The sequence below is a fragment of the Schistocerca americana genome, chromosome X, assembly GCF_021461395.2.
Source record: "Schistocerca americana isolate TAMUIC-IGC-003095 chromosome X, iqSchAmer2.1, whole genome shotgun sequence".
In the NCBI taxonomy this organism is placed as follows: Eukaryota; Metazoa; Arthropoda; class Insecta; order Orthoptera; family Acrididae; genus Schistocerca; species Schistocerca americana.
The window spans coordinates 246,386,754-246,406,294 of record NC_060130.1 but is presented as its reverse complement, the minus strand read 5'-3'; the positions used below and the strand labels follow the sequence as shown (position 1 = coordinate 246,406,294).

Here is a 19,541-nt window from a genome sequence, read left to right as displayed (position 1 = left end):
ACCATGGTCCTTTCCATTAGCATACAATAAATTTTAATATAAATATGTCTTTCAATGCAAACATTTTATTACGCTTCATCACTTATTGATATCAAACGCAGTAACAAGTTAGTGTGCGTGTGCACCACACTCGTGCACACATATATGCATGCAAACAGCTAACATCAACCTTTCATATTTATCAAGAATTTATTAGTTATTTGCATATTTCCATGATAGTTTCTAAATGAATAGTTGGCTAGTCTGACTTAGAAAACCCAATAGAATCACTGACAAACCACCAGTTCGTACACCCCGCCAGCTTGAGGGAATATGTATCTGCATATACTTATTAAATCATTACACTAGTCAACAGTTGTTTTGGTACAGACAAATCACATATTGAACTTAATTCTATATTGTAATGAGACATAAAATGTGAAATCAAAGTTTCCATCACGTCAGGATTAAAAGTTATGACCTGCAAGTTATGTAACATAGCTGAATTTACTGTACGATTTTTAAGTGCTTTGTGTTTGACAGGAGTGTGACAAAAAATAATGCAGTGAGCTTTTTTGTTCATAACTTTAAAGTGAACTACTTTTTAAATGTAATATGTAACATTGGTGTATTTTACATTGTGTATTTAAACCCTCCAGTCAGATACATTTGTTTATTTCTTCCTTCTATGTTATCCCAAGTCTTTGAATTTTTCTTTTCTTTTTCAGGAATTGCTCTGGCTAAGTTCATTCTACAGAAAAGTGTTTTTTAAGCATTAAAAATACAACATAAAGAAATCAAAACATGGATGTACAAACCATTCTGATTCATTTTATTATATATGTGGTGAATTCACAACAAGGAAACAAATATGACCAATTTCTGACTTACTGAAGATGTCTTATCATTTATACTTCAAATGCCAACTGGCAGATCAGGATAAAGAATGGGCACCTCTCATAGCTTGCACTAGGTGCAATTCTAAACTAACACAATGGCAGAAAGGAAAAAAAGAGCACTTACCATTTGCCATGCCAATGATCTGGCAAGTGCCTCAAAATCATGATGATTGATACTTCTGTCTGACTAATGTAACTGACTTTTCATCATCAAAGAATAAGAAGAATATTAAGTACCCTAACCTGCCCTCAGCAATCAGACCTGTTCCCCATGGTGAAGACCTGCCAGTTCCAATTCCTCCACTAATGTGGGAAAAAGTTCCTCATTCTGATCATGAAGTGTTTGTAGAAACACTGAAGAAGCACAATGTCAATCAAGTGAAAAGGAGCATTTTCCAGGACAAAGACCACATTTAATTACACAAGCAGACTTAAATGACCTAGTTCGTGATTTACACTTATCCAAGGAGCTTCATGTCTTAAGGAATGTAACTTACTTCATGAAGAAACAAGAATTACTCACTTTAGGCAATGTAATAAAGATCTGATGACATATTACTATATGGTGGGCAATGTTTGTGCTTGTAGTGATGATGTAGGAGTACTGAAACAATTAAACATACCATGTGATGCTGCTGTGTGGCGCTTGTTTATTGATGCTTCCAAGACAAGTCTAAAGGCTGTACTATTGCATAATGGTAATACATTTCCATCTGTACCTGTGGGATACTCTGTGACTAGGAAAGAACTACGTAAATTTGTCAGAGATACTTGAAGCTATTAAATATAAGAAAGAAAATTGGAAATTACGTGGCGATCTTAAGGTGGTTGGTTTACTAAGCGGTCTCCAAAGTGGTTTCACAAAGAATTGCTGTTTCCTTTGTCTTTGGGACAACTGTACAACAGATAAAAATTATACAGTTAAACAGTGGAGTGGCCACCACGAGAGAACTTGGCTCCAGGGAGAGAAAATGTGAACTATGTACCTTTGGTGGAGTCTCAGAATGTTTTCCTTCCCCCACTGCATATTAAGCTCAAGCCTTATGAAGGATTTTGTCGAGGGAATGGACAAAAAATGCTAATGGTTTAATGTATCTACGTGAAGTGTCCCCTGATTTTTATTTGGCCACAAATTAGGATGTTAATGCATTAAGAACTTCGATGAAAAATTTTCAGTTAAAACTTGCAGCCCGACATTCTTCTAAAGATGTCGTTGAAGGTTTCCTAGGGAATACAATAGCAGAAAACAGTGACATATTAGTACTCTTTTAGAGTACTATGAAAATCTTAGATGCAGAATGTCACTAAAAATGCACTTCCTTCATTCTCATTTAGACTTCTTCCATACTACTGTTGGTTTTTGAAGCATGAAAGAGATATATCCCACAGAAGGAAATTGTCATCAAAAAGACTCAACCCTCCCCCATCAACATCATCATCGAGCAAATGAATGTTGCAATTTTTCTTGTAAAAATGATGATGATGATTTTGAGGGGGCACTCGACATCATGGTCATCAGCGCCCTGACGAAAGTCAACATCTTGAAAAAATGTACATTAGGCCCAAGACACTAGAGTAAGTATGTTATATATTGTCTAAATTTAGTGTAGACCACCCTAGTCTCTGTTTTTAGATATAAGCATTTAAAAACCTCTGTAACAAAAAATTGGAGGGTGATAGCGAAAATCTAACTGCATTTTCAGATTCAGCAAGTTCAAATTAGTTCGGTCCACCACATTCTCTCTCTATATCTGAAAAAAACTTTTTTTTTTGTTGTTGTGTTATCCATGAGTCAATTCAACTATTACTTAGATATAGCTTGTGATTGATGTAATCTTAACACAGTAACAATAAATAAATTATTATTTATATATAAATTCTGCTACTGCTGCCAACATAATTATTACAGTTAATGTTCGTAACATGTCACCATGACTACTTAAATGTGTACGAAGGGTGAAGTCATGTAAACTTTGCAGAAAAGAATCTGTAACCACTGGAAATACTTACATTTATGTTCACATATGCAACTGAAAGTCTACACAAGGCTTTGAGATTTGCTCCAAAACAGTGTTTTTTTGTTTTGTCTTATGTTCTTTGTACTTATTAGATTTTAGATGCCATCTTGTCTCCCTTCACTGCTTACAACAGTGCCATAGTGCATGTAATGTAACCTCCACATAACAGAGTCATTTACTGAAATAAGTTTTCAGTCTGCTAGACAGTGACACAGGTTACCTGAAAGTCGTAACTGCACAGATCCATGTCATATAAATCCACTGATGATGAAGGTTTGACCCTCTGAAACAGGTCATGGAAATAAATAGTGACTCATAAAAGCAAACTTTGCTTGAGAGATCTGTATTTAGACTGTATTTAACAGCTGTCAATTAGTATGAACTCCAAATATCCAAATGTTGACAATGTCGTTACTATTCAGAAATTTGTGTTAAATCTGACGATTCATTTGGTTTGATACCCATACTGAATATTTCCTACATCTGTGATGTGAGAAAAACTCACTTTTCTACTAATATTTCAGTGGAATAGTGTATACATGGGTTTGTAAAGACAAATATGCCCACTCCTGACTGAAGCTCTGCCACAGCAATATCTTCAAATAATGGATTTTAGTGACCATATTGACTATATTTTTCATCTTTTCTCCTTCCTTGTCATCAGCATCACCTAGGTTGTGCCATTATTAGTACATGATATGAGTACACAGAATCCATGGCAATACATTCCAAGAGCTCACACACCTCTACTATTATCACAGTGCTACTCATAATGGTTGTTGCACTAGACTGTCCCACACTTCTACAATGCTACTGCTGTTATATAGTGTGCAACTAATCATTTCATTACCCATGGAGAGTGACTGATGTATACACTTCTCTTTCACCTTACACACAGTCACATAATGATTACACTCATAGTCAGTTTTGACCATACATTGGCCAACTCCATATTCTACATCGGGAAAAGCAAACAAAATCTACATTACACACTTAAAATTTACTAAATCTTATCTAAGAATCCAAAAATAGGTGTGCTATACACAAGCAGCTGAGTTAACCAACAGCAGCTTATTGTCCTATGTTACCCTCTATTTTCTTTTCACAAGCACTACTGTACCTTAAGGGCAAAACAGAGAGTTTGTAGAAGCACTAAACATTGGGCCATGGGACATTTAAAAACAATTTCCTTTGTTGCCACATTTAACACTTGCTTTACCAAAATGCCCATGTACCCTGGTACCAAACAAAATGCCATCACCCTCCTCAACCTTTGTAGATAGAGAAGTGTTTCCTGGACTTCATTTATCTGTTATAGGTGTGTCTCACATAGGTCAAAGACCATTTGGATCACAGCAGATAAGAAATATTGCAGCACAAAATGTTTCAGTGTCCTCATGATCACCTGTGACTCTGCATCAAATCCATGAAGCTCACTGGGTAAAACAATGTTGGGCAAAAAATTACATATCAGCCAGGAGGTTACTTGCACTGAGCCCCATCTATGACTATTGCCAAACAGTTATGGTGTACATACAACACCAAATTAAAAATGTATCCAGGGGTCAAACTTTTTTGAGGTCTGCTCAAATCACAGATAGGGTTGGCATATGTCCCAAAACTATCACTAGGCTTGGCTTTGCTTTGCTTTGCTGGGATGATGGACCCATCAGACACAACCAGCATGGCATAATTAGAAGGCTTCAGACCAATTTACTTTGGACTGCTATTTGTTGTGAGTGGGTATTTGTTTCTTATTGAAAGTGATTAAGTAGATGGACTTTGGGAAGCAAATGTATGCACGTAGCTCCAGTCTGCACAAAAAATGCAGCTGGCATTTTACATTGTTTGCAGGCAACATATACCTTACTGCCTTTTCCATATGAGGTTGGTACCACATTGTTATTCTACACTTGCATCAATAAATAAATTATATGTGCCAGCTATCTGAATGTCACTGCAACTTCATACTGAATGTTTGCAAATAATGTTTACATAAAAAGGTGGTGAAGTGCAACTTCACACGCACATACACGTGCTGCAAATTGCTTGGCCCTTGCCTGCCACGATGGTATGCCTACAGTATTGGCATTCATTGTGAAGCATTGGAGGAGGAGGAGAGGAGGAGGAGATTACTGTTTAACGTCCCGCCGACAACGAGGTCATTAGAGACGGAGCACGAGCTCGGATTAGGGATGGAAATCGGCCGTGGCCTTTCTAGGGAACCATCCCGGCATTTGCCTGAAGCGATCTAGGGAAATCATGGAAAACCTAAATCAGGATGGCCGGACGCGGGATTGAACCGTCGCCTTCCGAATGCGAGTCCACTGTGCTAACCACTGCGCCACCTCGCTCGGTCTAAGCATTGGATTTGGAATGAATGTACTTTCAGTCATAAAATTCATTCCTTGATATATACTGCCACTAATATGAATCAAATGTAAGTAAGAGTGCTTGCTCATTAATTACGTCAATTGCTCATTAATTAACACCAGCATGCGGATGTCCATCTTTGGAGGTGTTACCATTCTTATGATACACAATGTGATATTGCTGTACCTCACAGTGAGCAGTAAAGTGTAACTGGAGTTTATTGTTACACAAGACACTGCAGTAAGTATCAGTCCCCAGTTTGCCAAGAGGTTGACAACACACTCAGATTACACAGCAAAACAAATTCATAAAAAATCACTTTGCTAAGTGCAGAACACATGATACAACAGTACTATTTCTCTTTTGAGTTTTGTGAAAGTGAGGTGAAGTGACCCCAATGCAGCATAAGAAAAGATGGTTTCAAAATAGGAGAACAATTGCCAAGAGCGAATGTGCAACCATGTTCGTTTCATCTTCAACCTCTGCTAACAATGGAGGAAAATGGAGTTGTTTGCAGAATATACAGGGTGTTACAAAAAGCTACGGCCGAACTTCCTGGAAACATTCCTCACACACAAAGAAAGAAAATATGTTACGTGTACATGTGTCCGGAAAAGCTTACTTTCCATGTTAAGAGCTCATTTTATTACTTCTCTTCAAATCACATTAATCATGGAATGGAAACACACAGCAACAGAACGTACCTGCGTGACTTCAAACACTTTGTTACAGGAAATGTTCAAAATGTCCTCCGTTAGCGAGGATACATGCATCCACCCTCCGTCGCATGGAATCCATGATGCGCTGATGCAGCCCTGGAGAATGGCGTATTGTATCACAGCCGTCCACAATACGAGCACGAAGAGTCTCTACATTTGGTACCGGGGTTGCGTAGACAAGAGCTTTCAAATGCCCCCATAAATGAAAGTTAAGAGGGTTGAGGTCAGGAGAGTGTGGAGGCCATGAAATTGGTCCGCCTCTACCAATCCATCGGTCACTGATTCTGTTGTTGAGAAGCGTACGAACACTTCGACTGAAATGTGCAGGAGCTCAATCATGCATGAACCACATGTTATGTCGTACTTGTAAAGGCACATGTTCTAGCAGCACAGGTAGAGTATCCCGCATGAAATCATGATAACATGCTCCATTGAGCATAGGTGGAAGAACATACTGACGAAACTAAAATGAGCTCTAACATGGAAATTAAGCATTTCCGGACACACGTCCACATAACATCTTTTCTTTATTTGTGTGTGAGGAATGTTTCCTGAAAGTTTGGCCGTACCTTTTTGTAACACCCTGTATAAACATGAAGCTAAAACATGAAGTAAACTGTACACCAACTTTATAAGGAAATACTCTTTTTAATCTATGAACACCAAAATGTACAGACATCTTATTGATGGTTCCAAGTATTAATATTTTAGCTCATTGGGACGATCATCTGGAAACAAGGAACTTCTGCCTTTAGCATCAGCGTGAAACAAATCCATCTGATTTAAGCTTCCCTCTCCTGTAGAAAGAAATGGACAGCTTCAAATAATAATTATGGCTTCAATAACACACACTTGTTTGCACAACTAAATAGAACTACAGAGCCAACAAATTATAAACAATATTCATAATTTGTATAGAAGATGCATTTGCATTAATACCTACAGAATCTCAGGACTTTCAGGTTTTCAGTTCATTTTACGATATTCTGTTCTTTATCATTGTTAATATACAAGAAAATGAGTACTTACGTTCAGCAGTACTCACTGGATTGAAGACCACGCTGATTGTAACTATAATAAATTAGCTGTTATGGGAAAGCTTTGGGAAACCATGAACTACATCCTTCAACATCAGTAGGAAACTAATCTCTCTTATTTAGATTTCCATCTCCTGTAGAGAAAAATGGGCAGCTTCAAATAATTATTATTGCTGTGACAATACACATTATGATTTGAGGTTCCAAGTAGTATTAGGGGGGCCAAAAATTATGAAAAAAAATTCTTAAATTTGTATACAAGACGAGCATATATTACTATTTTCAGAGTTTCAGGACTCATCAGTTTTTTTTTCTCCTTTTCTTTTCAGTTCTCTACATGACATTCTGTTCTTTATCATTATTCACACAGGAGAAAAGGAGCTCCTACATTCAACACCCTTGATAGGGTTCAGAGCCAGCTCATTATATTTAAGTCTCAATCTGAATACAGAATTAGTCAATAAATTAATTATTGACACCAATTATGAAAGCAACAAATTCAGAAATCATTAACACAGCTGTTTACCAATCATTATCCTATGCGAAATCACTCATACTTTTACTGATGACCACGTCTACAATCAGCTACAAGTAACTTAGATGACAATGCTCCCAACTTGATAGCGAAGACAATACATGTGACACATTTGTAAATAGTATACTTTCCCTGCACAGATGTCATAACTACAGTTACAATTTTAATTGTGTTGTTGTTCCCTTAGCAAAAATATCTTAGCGTAATTTGCAATTTTTTCATGGGTGAATTAGTTCTTTACATGATGTACAATATTCTGAAGACAGCTATTGCTGCTCAAGTAGCAGTCCTAGATATGTGATTTTTATAAAGGAGAAAAATAGTGTAGTAAAATTTCTGTCTAACATCATGACTCAATAGGGCCATTTTTGGGCTTAGGATGCTCATACTTGGAGATGTGATTAAGTATCCACACTTCCAGAATGACCACAGAATATGCTTTATAAATAAAAAGGGACACACATCTTGTAAATAATATTCGAGAACTGCAGTAAGCTCAAGATGGAAAACCAATAATAATCGTTTATAACAGCTACTGTGGAAGATGGCCCTACAAACAAATATATTGCTGTATACATCTTTGATGATGATTTTGTCCCTGTACAAACTTTTTGTCCATGATGTGCCGAGTAAGAAACGAAGAACCTAACTGTGCAATTTGATCCTTTCAAACACATAAGGCACTGCCACAAGTGAAACTACAAAGAAAAAAAATAAATAAATAAAATAATCATATGACCTTAGTGATCTTTGAAATGACAAACTTTTCCAGAAGAGGTTTTGGATTTTCCAGGTTCCCATTCTGCTGTGCTGCAGCCAAATCATTAGTCCATTCTTTCAATAACAATCATTTTCTGCCTTTGTTGCCTCTGGTGCAATTAAAATGCTTTTCCACAAATCTAGAGACGTTGCTGTCCCATTTTCAATGCACACTATTAGTACCACGAGTTTGTTCATTCACCTCTCATCTTCAACCATTAACTGTCATGATCCCTACTGCCTCTATTTGTTGTATGTTTCAACCAATTTGCATCTGGTGTCACAAACAGCTGCTATTCTTTTCATCAGCCACTATAAACTCCCCTGTTCCTTCACATTTTGTTGTTTGAATGTTACCAACTAACTTTGTATTGCTCTGTATTACCCAATACATATGATCCTGCAAGTTGAACTAATTATCTGCTTACACTATGACAAACTCCGTCACTTATCTTTGTCACTCTTTTGAACCACTGACGTCAACATCCCACTACCCGCCTCACTTCATCTCTCTGGCTAGCAGTAAAAGGAGCAGTTAGTCTAATATCTTATTCAGAATTACATTTTTTTTCCTCCTTTTGAGTATTCCGTATCTTGTCAATATGAAACAAAATTACTCTGTTGACAAACTGTCCTTGGACTGCTAAAATATTGAATTTGTATTTGCAAATATTGTTTATAAATACATGTGACTTTTCTTGCCTCTCCCCCCCAATCTTCTCTCTATTATTTCTTAATAACATCACTTTTCCACGGGCAAAATGGAGCTTGAGCCCACTTTTCTCTGTATTTCCTTACATACCATTTTAAGTTATCAGTTTACTGTATCATTCTTCCATTTTCATCAATTTTGTCATTTAAAATTAAATTAAATTTCTGTGGGCAGTTACATCAATAACAGCAGCCACACCCTAGAAAAAATGTTGACCACTTACACAGCATGTTCTTATTTGAAAAATGAAATGGCTGCCCTAACTATGCAGAGAGAATGTGTATTTATAAACCTAGCAGTATAGTGAGAATGCCAGTGTTACGGCAAGCTCAGGTAGTCACAAGCTCCAAAGTGAAAACGTCAATGCAAGTGGCATTATGCCTCACTGACAACAGAGGAGGCATAGTTTGAACAGGGCACAACAAATGGTCTCCTGGAAATGGCTTTGTCATATTATGAAATTTTAGCTCACACGGTGTGTGCTACCATGCTACTGGTCAGTTTCGTTGTATACAGGACAGTTGTATGAGGTGATATGTGGGTAAGGGACCATTTGAAGTGACAACAGAACTACAATCATGATCACACAAATGTGTGGCAGAATGTCCAGCTTCAGCTTGGTACTGACTTAAAAATGCTTCACAACACCACATACAGACACATGTAGACAGTTCAATGACACCTGCTAAAGGTATGCATGCTCTATTATAAGCTTTCATGTCCAAATCCACAAATGCATCAGAATGCAATGACCATGTGAATGCCATAGGCTGACATGATCAGTGGCAAAATGTACTGTTTTTGTGACAGAGTCCCACTACAACTGCTCCAAATGATATCTGGCACACGGCATAGACAGTGAAGTGGACAAACAAGTAAGGATACACGGCACTAACTGATACAACAGGCAATCTCAACTCCTGTTAGTTGAGGACAATCTGAAATACTACGTCACTGAGTTATTACATCCCAAGGTATTGCCTGCCCTGTCACACAGATCAGAATGCCGTAGTTCAGCTGTTGAAATGGCAAACAATGTGTGCCATTTCTTTGAAAAATTATGAGTACCAATGCAGGTTCATCTTAGATGTAGGTTATAAAAAATGTATGGGATATGATCAGATAGCAAATTGTTGGCCATAATCCTACGGTAATCACTGTTGTTTTGCAGACTTGCAAGCAACCAGTATGAAGAGAAACATATCCAAACTCTTGTCTCCATGTACTTAACAGTGTTTACTCCACCCAATTACAAAGTAAGTGGTTTCAAACTTTGAGAATTCACTAGAGTTGGCTCACATACAGGTCTGCAATCCCTATCATTTGTTTTTTCCAGACACCTGTTCCATCACATGAAACACCATCTGGATCTTTTTTTATTAATGGCGACTAATTTTGATCTGCTAAGCAGACCAAAATCAACCATAATTAATAACCAATGATAGGTGTTCGTAATTCATTGTACCAATGGAGATCACACTTTCTTGAGACATGCCATCAATTGTGAAACATGTATGCTGCTTAGAGTTGTATTATCCACAAGCAGTGTTTCTGTTCATTACCATTCCTAAGAAAATCTCATTTCCACAAACAGTTTTCTTATTGTTTCAGTACAGATGGCTCTTGTGTCAACTTCTTCATTCTTTTACATGACAATTTCAGTTAGCAATACAAGCTGACATTACAGATGTTATAGGTGGGCTCAATCTAGCAGATTAACAGATAGAACTGGTCATCAAAAGTTGTTATTGTGATCAAAACTATCAAATTTGGTATAAACTGCACAAAGATAGCATTGCTATGGTATTTAATTTTTACCTTTAGGAAATGCATTCACCAGTTACACAAACCTAACTGTTGCACTGAATTTTTCCATCTAAAATCGCCATGCAGTGCAGCCTCCTTTAAGTTATCACGATAGCAGCAGGTAGAGAGGTAGAGTGTTTCAGTCTGAGGAAAAAGTCTTGTTACTTGACATAAAATGTGTTAAATGTAACATAATAGTGCAAAAAAAATGGCTCTGAGCACTATGGGACTCAACTTCTGAGGTCATTAGTCCCCTAGAACTTAGAACTAGTTAAACCTAACTATCCTAAGGACATCACATACATCCATGCCCGAGGCAGGATTCGAACCTGCGACCATAGCAGATAATAGTGCATAATGGGAGTCTATGCAACTACTGCAACAAATTCAGTCATTTTTCTTGCACCTAAGTGTAGGAAAATAATCTAACAGACAAAAATGCTGACACAAATAGAAAATACACATGTCTTAAATAATTTGGCTGAACAGAATTCTTGCTCCTGCTTAACACTGAGACGCCCAGGAATAAATGAACTTTGCGAAAGGCACTTCACTGTTACAAGAAAATATTAAAGCTCTCCAGTTAGAGAATGTGGATGGAAATCTGTTTCAAGGAAAAGAACTTTCACAAAGAAGCAAAAAGCCTATGAAATCAAGTGCCCCTTTACAAAATAGATTTAAAACTTTAAGTAAACACAAATATAACAAATCAGGTGGCAAATAATAATACAAAAAACTTGACAGCAGATGAAAGGGAAGAATGCAACACTAGGAATTTAAAAAAATCGTAGGTTGAAGTCTGTAACGAAACACAAAATGAGGATTCTTCCTGAGAATCACTGTCGTGGTATGTCTAGTATATTTAGTTTCTTGCCGAGTGACTCAACCAACTTAGAAGTAGATGGATTATGAAATCTGAAGCCTTAGTAATGTAGGAAAAAGTGACTTCTGTGAATAGTCAGCTAAAGATTTTGTTGTAGCTGGAGAACCAAATGATGATGGCAAAACTTCAGCATTGGATGCAACCTCTGCCCTAACACAACACTAGCAAACTTCACACATAAAAACAAATACCATAGTAAACATCACATCCGCATGACTTGATGGAATCTCGTGTGTCAACAAAGAAATACAGAAAATGAATCAAATACAAAAATATCTATGACCATTTCAATAACGCGACACTAATAAATTCAAGCACTTTTTAAAAGGGAGTATTACCCAAAACATGGCCAGTGCTTCAATAACACAGGTGAACTAGTCTTATGCAAAGCTACTGAAAATGTTTTAAGTGAGAAGTTAAAATTGGAGAAAACCACCCTCCACAGAAACCTGCAGTTTTGACAAAGGCTTGTCCTTACAAGTCTTCGTCTATTTAATTGGTTGGTTTGGAAAGTAATCGGACAAAATCCATTTAATTGCAATCACTGCCATTAGTCATGTAACGATAAAATTGAGCGATAAACATTGTGAGTGTATGTCCTCCTTCCATATAAATATACAGTCCACGAGGAAAAAAATTCATGAAGTTTAACTATTTTTAGTCCCCTTCTCCCCATTTTTTATTGTGTGCTTAATGCTTGGAAATTGTGAATTAGCAAAATACATTATTTTTAACTAGTGAAAATGAAAATGTTTGGTAAAATTTGTCTGATATTAGCCCACTTATGTGAAACTAGCACAGTGTACCATGCATAAAATTTAACAAACCTCCCTCTCACATATCTGCATAAACCTGCTTGCTACTTATACTCACTTTAAAAATGGAGCCATGAAACACACTAATATTACTGTTTTCTTATTTATTTTAGGAGCTTCTGGAGTGGGGATTGCAACCTCTGTTAGCATGTCTTTCCAGAGGCTAGTTCGGAGCTCACAGATTCTGGCTGTACATAATTTGAGCCACAAGCAATTTTGTAACAACTGCAAATTGTAATAGAAGGCTCTACAAGATCTAGTGTGTCTAGAAATAATACCCTCATGCTCACCCATGTTGGGGCTGAGAGAGCACTGAAATGATGCAGATTAAGCATGGGGACAGATGAGACTATGAATTTGTCTAATGCTGAATTATGAGACTAGCATTACTATACCAGTTACATATCCTGAGGAGGTAGCAGCAGAAATTGATACAACAAACTTAAGAAAAGCAATAGCTTGAACTGTGTAATGTCAGAGTAAAACACATTTTTAATTAAAAATTATTTTTTAAATAAAATGTTCATTATATTCTTCACTTACTTATTTCCATATGCCCTTAAAGAAAATATTCAGTAAAAATTTCTGTTAAAGTGAAAAAATAAGAGTAACATATTCCAGTTCAAAATTTTAAAAGATTAAAAATATCTGCACCTATTTACTGTAATATCTAGCAAATGCCTAACCACATCCTTGAAACAATTTTTGGTAAAGTGGAACAAAAAGAGCAATTTTTGACAGGTTTAAAAGGTTAAGGATTACACAGTTTGTGCATTTATTTAGTGTAGTATCTGGCATATTCTGTTCCAGTTTGAAACATTGCAGGTTAAACAATTTTTGATAAAATAAATTTAATGAGGAGGAAGAAAAGCACTAAACTGCATTTTCTTATTTGTCAACAGAGAACTAGTTTTTTTTTTATTTTCACCAAAATGGAATTTTGCTATACCTGAAGAAATAAAAAGTACTTTAATTATTTTTAAAAAATGCCAATCACATTTGTTTACACAATGCTTGGAACAAACATAACTTCCATACACTTTAGTTGCCTTCTGTCTGCACCATGTACACACGTTTGCTATGTCCTCATCTCTGAATACTGGAACATTGTGGTCACTGCCACTAGCTGCCTCAAAATCCTCATCCCCGCTTGTTTTGCTTCATTGTGCAGAACAAAACAGGATATTGTCACACTGTGGGGTTTTGTTTGGGCACACATTTTGTTTTGCGGAACTGGGAAATGGCTTTTTCACCTGCCCAAAGCACCGTTCAATTACCACCTGTTCCTTATAGTGACATCTGTTGGACACTATGTCATCAGGTGCGTTGGGATTCTGGAACAGTGTCACTAACCAAGGTGTAATGTCCCATACTTCATCTCCTAAAATTTAAGCACTGCACTTTTTTTACATAATATATGGTATACGTATGAGTTTCTCCATATCCCAGCATCATGCACACAGCCACACAATGAAGCATTAATGCTATTGAACATTTCACTATAATCACAAATCACCTGCACATTTACAGAAGAAAAGCCCTTTCGAATAATATATTTTATGTCCATGTGCAGAAGGTTTCATTATGAATATATGCACGCAATCAATGGGGCCCATTGAACATGGAAATTGATATCTAGACTGCCACTTAACTTTTGTTGTTTCTAGTTTGTTGATGTTTCTTGGCAATAGGATCCACAACAGTGCCTTTCTGTTAATCTGCTGCAGAACATATAAAAATGTCTGCTGTATTCCTTAGTCTTCTCCTACAACTGTCAAAGCCTGAGTTCACATAATAACACAAAAATGTTTTCATTTTAGATTCTTTGGAAAGGGCACCACCACCTCTTGAGATTTTCAGGAAGAAAGTGCTTCACCAGCGAAATAATGTTTTCACAGTTAACTCCATATTAGCTTTTACAGTTTCTTTCTTCAGAGTTTCTTCATGCTACATATATATCTTTATCTTTTCCCCCCTTTCCCTTTTGAGAACCATAAATTCTGCCCACTTGGTAACACTTAACCACAACACTGCTTAATCAGCTTGAAGTATGCTACAGAGTTCACTTCAAAAACAGAGAATGTTCTCCACTTTTGAGGAAGTTCTCTGGTTTTATTCATGCAAAATCTGGGAATTTTCTCTGTTTCAAGCAACTTCCCCCACCCTTTTATTCATGCTGAGAACATTCTCAGGTGAAGTATGTTCTCTGACTTGCTATTTTCGTGCGAACCTGAGAATACTCTCCGAAGTTCTGAGTATAAAGTGTATTCTCAATTTCAGTCATATGATCCATTAAGCTGTACTGTCTGATCTCTGTTTGGTATTGTTTTAAAACTGATCCACTAAGTCTATGTTGCACTGTCCTTTCTTGTTAATGTTTTCTCTGGATGATGCTCCAGCCAACATTTAATGCATTCCTGAGAACTACATCTCATTTCAAACAAAGAGAACAGGCAATGCCACATACAATGGCAACTACTCAGTTCTGAACACATGAATTAAATAAGTTCTAAACATTACGGACTAAAGCGGGAAAAAGTTAGCAAATAATACCATCAAGCCTTCTAAGCCAAGTTTTCAGCACTCATGGTAGGAAGTAAATATGGTATCTCAGCTACTGAGTCTATGCAATCACATCAAAGAACAGCTGGCATGTTTTAGAGAAATACTGTCACATTCTCATATCAACATATCACAACCTCCAAAATCATTAACATATTCAGAAGAAACAAGCAAATATTTGACAACCAAGATTATTAATTTAAGCTGTGCTATTAGGTCCCAACCTACCCACAACCTCGTAATTTGTGACAATTAAAAGAAACAAATGTATGGAACAATAAAGGTTTTTAATATAATTTTTGCAAGAAAAACTGTCGTATTCGAACCTAACATGGGGCCTGGTCTAAACTACACCTCAGTCTGCCACCACAACCAGTTTTTCAGCTTCTGCATGTGTTGGCTTTGCCAACTTGCAACCAAGCTGTCACATTCCAACCTAACCACAACCTCACAAATACTTGGAAAAAATAGCCAAATATTTGTGACAACAGAGAAGAAGAGAATGGTTTTTATGCAGGCACTAGAAATTCAAAGATTTTTCTCTCCACTCAATGGTTACGTTAAACTATCGTCCCACTTGCTACGTGAATCTGAAGCACTTCCAACTTTTGAGCAGTAGATAAATAGCATTGTGACTGCCAGTGGCCCTGATCTAGACTTCAGCCCTGTATTATGCATGGGTTTCATAGCCTTCCTTTATTTCTTCTAAAGGGTTTTTACAACGAGAATACAGCATTTACACCTCATACAATACGCACTAGTGTTAGTGAAAATTGCAGTTCTAAGGCAAAAAGTAAAAGTGAAATCCATGAGAAATTAAAATCAGCTTTGGTCCAACTGTACAAAATGTACAGTGAATGTGCACACCTATTCTCCTCAGGAATGCAAATGCCTGTGGGAAGCGTACATAGTAGGGTACAAAAACAATAGTAGTACTTTAACTTTAAACTAAATTATCATGCTTACTGGGATTAGTGTGCCATGTATTCAAACTACAAGAACAATTTACTGAGCTACTTGCAGAAGGACACAAGTATCAACACACTGATGCATGGATGATGTGCGACAAGACAAGGGACGTAGGCAAGAGTGTAATGTATTACTACCATTCAGCAAAGTGGAAAAACTAATGACACAGGAGGAAAACTCAACTGAGAAGGATGGGAGAAGGAAGCCCTTTTAACAGAATCATTACTAGCATATTCCTTAAATGTTTCATGGTAACCATAGATAAATTAAATGTGGACGATAAGAAAACTGAACACACACGAACAAAAATGTCTCATTGGGCTATTACAAACACTAAAGAATTACTGACACTTCCGTAATGGATTGCACAATTTTGTTTCTAATTTTAGAGTAACAGAGTGCCGGAACAGTTATGGCACCAACCATAGAAGATTTAACAACATACACTATGCAGATGACCATGAGAGGACAATCCTTTTGATACTTTTCTGCCTCATATTCAAAACCTAAGATAAATTGAGAACAGATCATTTTTCTTAAGAAGTCATGCATAAAGCAATAGCCTGGTGGCACTGCATGAAGTTATAGTGCAAGTGTTTTACAATTTGGGACAGTGTGAATAACATGTATTCCTGTGTAAGACATCAGAAGTAATAAACAACACCAGGTACTCTAGTTTACAGGTAAACTGACAGTGACATGGACTTCATGAAAATGGAACATACATTACCATTGTATTACAGTGAATTTAAATGTGACATTCTCAGACTTCAAACCACCACATCAAATATCAAAATATAAATTTCCACAAAATAATTTAGAAGTCACTTTAGCCAATATAAAGACAAAATAGCTAGAAAACATGATTACTTGAATGATATTTTGTTTTCTGCAGTTGGCCTCATGATTATCCAGCCAGTTACCTAATCAGAAAATAAAGCATCTTCTTGAAACACTACCTCATATGCACAACTTTTAAAACCACTCTCCTAAACCCAGTTGTGCCATAAATCAAATCACTAGCATCCAGAAAATAGTGTGGGCCAACCAGAAAAGATTAAAGTAATTACAGCACTGGGAATATTCTGCCTCTTCATACGGATGAATTCCTAAATGACCGACACAGAAACAGTTTCTCTGAACTGTGCATTTAAAATTACAGGTGATTAGTCATCAACTAAACTACTGCCTCAGTAGATTCTATGTTATACAGGATAATTTCAGATTTATATTTCCACCAGACTGCTTGTGTTCAAGCAGAACACTTAATTCACACTACAAACTGCACACATCACATCTTACAGCATTAATGATGATAATAATAATAATAGTAGAGACACATGCTGAAAAACCTCAGCTTCTGTATTGATTTCAAGAACAGTAGTACTTCATGTAACAGTCATTGCTGAAATTACCCTGTGGAGAGCTGCTCACTGGGAAAGAAGTCCGCTGAGGGTGCAGAGGATGAGGTGAGATTGGAATTTAATGACTTAATAAAAATAGAGTCCTATCTTGAATTGGACATGAATGAAGAGGGATATCAGCCATGGTCTACTTTAAGAACTACACAAGGTGATTTAAAGTAAACAGGGATGGCCAGATGCGAAGTTGACTCCAGTTCTTCCCAAAGTTACTCCAGTGGTTTCTACACTGTTATTAAACTTAATATTCCCTCAATGCAATCAACAAACAAAATAATTACAGTCAAACCATTTTACCATTATCAATCTTGTTATGGACAGAACTTCACAATAACTATGTTGCACAGTTAAATAACAGCATGAAACTATACATTCCCTTAAATCTAAGACCAGAAAGGATATATTTGCTGTGGTATACTTTTGACAGTAAATTCAGTGGAGAAATGAGTACTCACCTAGATTTGATGTGTCCTGCAGTATGACTTACAAGTAGAAAATGTAAAGAGAAATTTTAGAATTTGCTTCAGGTCTAGTAAAGAGTGCTAAAATTAAAATAAAAGTAAATGAGAAATAACCACAGTGTGTGTCCTCTCAGAAAGCCTGCAGCTGCTAGGAGTGTGTCATAAAAGCAAAGCACAGTTGCAATTTTCAATACTCCAATGAGTACCAACCTTTAGCAGCATTGGCTGTGCTTCAGATGGGATGTATTCACGATGAAGTGACAGGAACACTAGACACCTGTGTAAGGTTCCCATTGTATTTTTGGGAACCCTGCACAGGTGCATAGTGTAACTGTCCTGATTTCGCGCCTTCCTCCAGTTTTTGCACCTTTGTGATGAAACCTATACCAATTGGTACATTCAAATTAGGAGATAATCATGACACTCACCTGACAGGCTGATTTGCTGTAAATAATCAAAGAAGCATCACCACAGAACTTCTCTGTTTTTTCACACAAAAATGCCAACAGCACATACGGTAGCTCTGAATTTAAACATCCGTCACATTCGGTGAACGATGACAGCTATGAAATTATTCCACGACAATTTGGTACTACACAGTTTCATTTCTTCCGTGTAAAGAGGTGCGAAATGTGAAAAACAGTTAAAAATTAAAATAAAGAAGAAAATAAATTCAGTAAACACACTACAACTTATTCATTACAATATTTACTTGGGCTATAGCAGCCGACCATAAACTTACCGCACGAACATCAATGCAATACCAGCATCCATTAAACAAGGGTGTGGTCTTACTGCAACACCGAATCAAACATGCGAGATGTTTGCTGCGTCGGAACTCTTTATGGCGGCGGTATTCATACTTATCATGTAGCATCTCCTAAAACACCTACAACACTATACACCGATTAATTTTAACAACTACGTGTCCCCAATATTCAATGCAGAACGACGCCATTAGCATCTAGGTTATAAAAATACTGCGTATAAAAAAAGTACAGGACGCAAATCCTTTGATGAATATTGCGGCATACACAAAAACAAGAAAATGCTTTTTCTAGCAACACCGAAAACAATTACAAATACAGTAAAATTAAGGAATGTATTCGTTTTACAAAGCCCGTCATACTGTCAAAGATATACCGCTAATTCATCAATTTTCTTACATAAGACTACGATATAATCCAGATTCCAATCACCAGTTACAAAACAAGATACTTACCAGCTCTTCAAGCAACACAAAAATATTTGTTTCCTCATCAAGTCACTAACAACGTCAACGTGCTAACGGAGTACACTCAAAGACAATCATAACAGTCGCAACTTTTGACTTGCAGAGATGTTTGTGCAGTAATCTGTTGTGTCTACCCCCTGACATGCAACAATAGCTTCATGGACCCAATCGTTCACCGCTAGAGTCGAAACTCTAGGAGACAGCGGACGAAAGGCACGCAACATTCTGTGGCTTAATATCTGACGCATTGGTCCAAGTGACATGTTTTCTATGCAGATCTATCGAGTGTGTAGTTTTTGACACCCCGTGGAAACCCTATGATGGGGTTAACCCCTTAAGGCCAATTCACACCTGCCGTC

General features: G+C 36.9%; 1 long non-coding RNA gene across 2 annotated transcripts; it reads right to left on the bottom strand.

Annotated features, from left to right (window-relative positions):
- Window positions 1-6,616: 6,616 nt before the first annotated feature.
- On the bottom strand, window positions 6,617-19,303 carry LOC124555779. 2 transcript variants are annotated; one of them, XR_006968585.1, is made up of 4 exons: window positions 19,171-19,303; window positions 18,691-18,837; window positions 7,018-7,159; window positions 6,617-6,785 (listed from the first exon to the last, which is right to left on the bottom strand). It is a non-coding gene; the product is annotated as an uncharacterized LOC124555779 (long non-coding RNA). The 2 variants fall into 2 exon arrangements; XR_006968586.1 differs by having other exon boundaries at window positions 18,691-18,845; window positions 19,171-19,294.
- Between the last annotated feature and the right edge of the window lie 238 nt (window positions 19,304-19,541).